This window comes from Rhipicephalus sanguineus, chromosome 3 (assembly GCF_013339695.2).
Source record: "Rhipicephalus sanguineus isolate Rsan-2018 chromosome 3, BIME_Rsan_1.4, whole genome shotgun sequence".
NCBI classification, from domain to species: Eukaryota; Metazoa; Arthropoda; class Arachnida; order Ixodida; family Ixodidae; genus Rhipicephalus; species Rhipicephalus sanguineus.
The window spans coordinates 197,248,862-197,254,861 of NC_051178.1; the positions used below are offsets into that span (position 1 = coordinate 197,248,862).

Consider the following 6,000-nt stretch of genomic DNA (forward strand, 5'->3'; position numbering starts at 1 on the left):
AGGCATTCTAGGATATTGTGAAACGACCAATGTTACGCGCACAATCGTTCGTTTCCTGACGGCACGGTTAAGGCATGCGCTGAGAACGGAAGCTAGGCTAGCAATTGAGAAAGCGATACGCACGGGTCCCGATTACGCTATCGCGTTTCACTCTTGAAGGCTAAGCGCAAGAGTCCTCCAAGTTTTTATTCCACTACCGCGAAATTCAACGAAGCCTTCATAAACGGTGTTATTTCGTTTGTTTGCACCGCGGGTACAATGCACCAGTGGTACAGGTACATCAGAGGCGTAGCCAGAAATTTTTTTCGGGGGGGGGGGGGGTTCCACCATACTTTATGTATGTTCGTGTGTGCGTTTGTATGTGTGCGTGTATATTACGCAAGCAAAATTGAAAAATTTCGGGGGGGTTTGAACCCCCCCAACCCCCCCCCCCCTTGGCTACGCCCGTGAGGTACATTCACATTCTGCAAACATGGGTGTAGGTGTATAGGCGAAAGAAAGTAGATGAAAACTGTCTAGAGTGTCACAAAAACGTTCACATATCCCGCATATTTGAATTACTCATTCCAGGAAGACGTTTTCTGTTGAAGCTTCAGCATTCCTTTATGTCAGTTTTACTCACTCACCAGAGACTATGCAGGCCAATACGGAAGATGAGGTCATAGGACAAAGGGTAACGTCCTGTCCTTTGTCACGTCAAGGTAATATACCAGATTATAAATTTTTGAAATGTCAGTGTAAGAGTAACGATTTCCGTTCCTGGGCGTGTACCCCAGTAGTTAAGTGAGAATGAAGGGGCCCGGCCAAGAAATTTTATTTTATTAATTTATTCCTTTACGGCAAAGATAGTCTTAGGAGACAGGGACGGACAGCTTTCTCGTTAAGTCGTCATGCATTCCAAGGAATAAGGACTGTATGCTTTCCATTTCAGCAGCACAAGCGAGACCACCCACAGGGGTTTGGTCAGTGGAGCCCAGCAGACTTCGCGCACCGCCCGAAACTGCACCAGTCAAGTTCCACGTGCCTCCTTCCAGAAGCAAGCCTGACACTGCCCTACCCCTGGAGAGAGATGCAATCCAAGAGGTTCAGACATCCACAAGAAAGCACTGTGACCAGCCTAGACGCGTGGGCCCAGTACGTGTAACTATAATGCACATATCCACCGCACCTTATCCCTCTGACCGGCTACGGTTGTCGCACAAGAGCCCTGTTTAATGCGCCTCGGTGCACAAGTGTGACTACGTTCTTCTTGCGTGCTGTATCGTACACTGTAAACCAACTCTCTATGCTCCACAGCATGGAACCGATGGAAATGGCCGAGGTCAATAGCAACAAACAGCAGCCGTCTTAAGGCTAGCAGGATGCATTCAAAGCTTGGGGCAAACTTATGCTGCGGTGCTGACTCGGCCAAAGCAGTATGAACGATAAGTCCCCGCCGAAATTTCAGCATTTATTTGCCACAATAGGGTCTTTTTCACCCGAGCTGTCATTTCTAGCAAGTCTCAAAGAGTTGAGAGATGTTGCTAAGCTTATGTGGCAATCGTTTGCATAGACTTAGGTGCCTCTGTTTCAAGCCAATGTCAAAAGCTTCTTTTTATAATCTTTGTGTGGGAGGCGACGCATAAAATGCACCTAGCATTAGGAATTGAATAAAATGTTTTCAAAAGTAGAAATGCAAATTCATGATATCCTCTCAAGCCAGTGACTACTTTCTTGAAGCGGTGATGACCTGCAGTTAGATAAAAAAGAAAACTAATACCTCAGTTTCTGAAGATGTATTTTCAGCCTTATTCTCTTAGGAATTGTGAGCTTTCATTGCAGTAGCAACAAGTAGAGGCCGGATTTTTAGGCATTAAAACAGGCACCAGAAATAGGCAGGCAAAACAACGTTTTAGGCCTTCAATATCGTAAATATAGGCACAATAAATTTTTACATAAATGCAAATAACTTCAAACGAAGAAGTGCGTGACTTGTATCTACGATAGGAAAACAAAAAATGGTGCTTATGATGGCACAAAAACGCCAACAGCTGAACGTAGCCGTGCAATTGTCTTTTTTCCCGCATGGTCAGCAGAACATGATGGCATTGTAGGTCCTTACAAGAGCACAAAATTGTGGCCAGCAGCCATTTGCTTTGTTTTAGTGCTAGCTTCTTCCAGTCTCTCTTGTCCCTCTAACGACCTTCAGAGTTAAGCGAGCATGCTCAGGACTACCTTAGTGAAACTAAATATCTTGCAACACGTCCTAACAACTGGGAAATAGTCCCACAGCAACAAAGTGACATTGTAAATCACGTGCATCCTTGAGGAGATATAAATTTTCAGAATTTAGGCAATGGGACCATGGATAACAAAACATCAAATTAAATAATGGTGGTAGACTACACAAATGGTGTGATATTCAAAATGGTAAATTTATCGATCAATTTCTTCGTGAATTATACTACTCTTTTACAACACAAAATAATGCTGAACAAGTTCTGATACAGCGATCCTAAATTTGTTCCTCAGTCTAGTGATACTCTGAAGTCTAGATAACAGGATCATTGACAAACAAAAACAATTGATTTCCTGATGTACGGTGCATTTTACATTAAAAAAAAAAACAGGGTGGAGTAGCCTTGGGAGAGGTCCCACATTATCGGAAGTACACATTCATGAGCGTTGTAATGGCAAACTTGGAATACAGAGGCACGCAGGTTTATCGTATGTATCTGACTATTTTCCCCTTGGAACTGCATATCTCCAGAAATGTCTGGACAGTGGACGAGTGCACATAAAGAAAAAACACAAACAAAGCAAGGAATCGACATACTTCTAGCACAGCATCTCCACAAGTGCACACATAGCAAATGGCACATTCAAATTCACTACAAATGGTTCGTACAAAAGGTCTCTGACGAGAAACCCCAAAGGTTGTGAATATCTTGTTATGCCCAAGATGTAAAAAAAAAGGAGAAAAAAAAGTATTATTCTTTTAGTTGGTATACCTCTTACAAAAAAGAAAGTTGGCTGCCATTGGCCAAAATGAAACAATATTAGGAATTTCATATTTTATCATTCGATAAGCTTGACAACATCATGAACTTTATTTGCTACTGGATGTAGTATTCATCTCCAATCGAACGGTAACATAAATAACATCAATACAGCTGAGCATAGGTATAGCCAGAGGAGATTGGGGGGGTGGGGGTTAAAGCTCACACCTGATATTTTCTCTATGTGTGTATATATGCATGCACATACACACACATGCATTTACATAGAGGGGGGCCAGACTACCCCCTCCCCCAAACTAAAGTCCTGGCTACGCCCCTGTAGCTGAAGACAAGACTTTGAACTATGACCGCTAATATTTATGAGAAAATCAGATGCGTTAAACACACTTGTGCATGCTGCCAGCCATTTTCAAATTTGGAAGATTGTGACTACACAATTAATCTTCCACGCTCGACAGACCTAGTGATTGTGAGCTTTGGGGCATTTAGCACAATGTGGCCTTTGATGTGCTTTGGAGCTGTAGGAATGTGACACAATTAAGTTGCTCCCTAAAGTCAAAGGAATAACAACAAGGTACTTGATACCAAACTCTCAAACAGGTACTGCCTCACTGCATGCAAAATTCCACAACTGTAACTTAAGCCAGTGTTGTCAAATTTCAACCAAACACAAATGATAGAATGTCATAACCTCTTAATGCACTGCACAATCTGTAAGTATTCAATAGAATTAATCCACTGCATTATCCCGGCACAATTCCGCTGCTTTTAAATCTAGTACTTAGACCAGCACCTTGAAAATGTCACCAAAAATCTAAGGGCTCCTTTACGATCAAATCAGTCTTTGTGCGGAGGGATGCAGCTACAACAAAAGACAAAGCCGCTGGCCTTTCCAGCTGCCTTTGTCCTGTTACTCACAATATTTTTAAACATGCAAGCCCCACACTAATATGATCCCGCATGTTCTAGAAACAAGGCAGTGTGCTTTACAAGAATTAGTGTACCTTAATGTCTGCATTTATTGCATGTCGCACAGACATAAATGACGTTCTAGGCAACCTGGATAAAGTATACACACAAATGCATATAACTATATATAAACCTGTTGTTTGTTGAGACATCTTGCAAAGTATATGTGCATGTTGGCATGCTTTAGTGAAGCAGTGAACCCTCATTTTGTCCTTTCTCGAAAGCACCACTACTCGAACCGAGCTCTCTATTCCACGAGCAATGGCATCGTTTCCAAGTTTCCAAGAAAGAGAATTAGCACAGTACGTGTGCAGCCATAGGTGTGTTTCCCAGCAGCCTCCTCCTATGACATTAATCTTTCCGTGCACTGCAAGATATATCTAGTGTTGACTGTTAATGACACAAGACTACATTCAGCCGCAACGGGATAACTTTTGGGGCCCATGCAGTGATGAAGGATCGAGTTGTGCTTTGGCGAGGAAGCCAGGAAAAGGCTAGAGAGGCCATTTGCAGCAAGGGCCGTAGTAGAAAAGAAGAGCTTCGCACTACACTGTGTCCTGCATGTGTGGTGCTCTATTTTCTTTTCTTTCTGTGCCATGGCTCAACGCCTCTCAATAGCATATAAAAAAAGAAGAAAGAAAAAAGGCTACCACTAACACAAATACACACATACACATGCACATATCTTCACACCTCCACAACGATAGGGCATATATCAAAGTGGTATAGGCGTCCATGCAGAGTTGCTGCAGCGCCACAAGCTCGCAGCCGAAACGGCTATTGGTGCAACTCAAGGAGCTGCTGAAGCGCTAAAAGGCTACGATTTCCCCAGATGATGCCAAGGGCTAGATGCTCGAGCCTTCTACTGCAGAGATAGGAACGGAAGCTTATTCAAAACTGTGTCCGCACGAAAATGGGATCAGGTACTAAGCTGTATGACCCGGTACGATTGCCACTCATGAGAAAAAGTTCTACATGAGACTTCTGTTGTTGCAAGTGAAAACTTTACTCCCCAATATACAATCATGTTAAGTAAAACGCTTTGCAAACGCATTTCCGAAGGTATTTTGGGGGGCACTGTTGTTGATCATCAAGAGGTAATTAGTGAAATGTTGAATCCGTTTACGAAGACTGGGTCATGCCACTTGGCACCCGTGCTGCTTCCGATCATTCGGATTTTTGTGCGGATGCAATAGGGACGATCTGGTTGCTGTTGAATGGCAAACTGTTGCCGTGAAGTTAAGGCTCTGCTACATGTACATACTCCACAATACCGTTATATCCCTGTTACAGTTTTCTCCCTGTTTTTGAGCTTCTGAACTTGCTCAGAAGCATCACGCGAGGTTCTTTATCCCACGAGTGGCGACTGTCCAATTTCCCAACATTTGTGAAAATGCAATTTTGTGGTATGAATGTGACATTGTCTGTTGCTGTATATCTGGGGCATCCCTGTACATATAGGAAAACTCGCACAACTCACCATCCTCTTTTTCTTTGGCATTGCTCAACCACGACACGAGACTTGCCGAAAACACATCATTCAAACTTGGATTGGGTTCCGCATCACCACTGTGGAAGATGGTGCCTTCTGAGAAGCACTGAGATGTTATGCAGCTTACCAAAGTCTAGTTTCAGCACACGTTTGCTGGGTGTACTCCATAAACATATTCAAAACAGAGTTCTTTAAAGAGGGTAGTTGGGCTTCTTGTATTTGCCGTTGATTATTTATAACCTTTTTGTATTGTTACAAATGTTGTCGCTGGTGACGTGGCAGTGTCTGGTTTCAAACAATGTGCCATTTGTAATGGTCGTCATATCAGCAGAGTGTTGAAGATATATTGCTGTTGAGAAGAAATTACTTGACGTTGATACCCCCATGTGCAAAGAAAAATATAACAATATATAGCTTCGTGATGGTGGCAGCTCCACTGGTTCTACTACACACATGTTGACACACGCACATTCAGGCATAACTAGTTGTTTAACTAACACCGCTGCTAACAAAAAAGCAGATAAGACAGTATATACTTGT

At 42.9% G+C, this 6,000-nt stretch overlaps 1 protein-coding gene across 4 annotated transcripts in view; it reads left to right on the forward strand.

Moving 5' to 3' along the window:
* LOC119386236 (ras-specific guanine nucleotide-releasing factor 2) overlaps positions 1-5,492 on the forward strand; it is a 403,649-nt gene extending 398,157 nt beyond the window's left edge. For 3 of the 4 annotated variants that reach the window (XM_049413775.1, XM_037653567.2, XM_049413777.1), the window contains one exon: positions 932-5,492. The gene's annotated coding sequence lies outside the window, so the exon portion shown is untranslated. The remainder of the gene's footprint in view (positions 1-931) is intronic. The other variant, XM_049413776.1, reaches the window with a different exon arrangement.
* Positions 5,493-6,000: the final 508 nt, after the last annotated feature.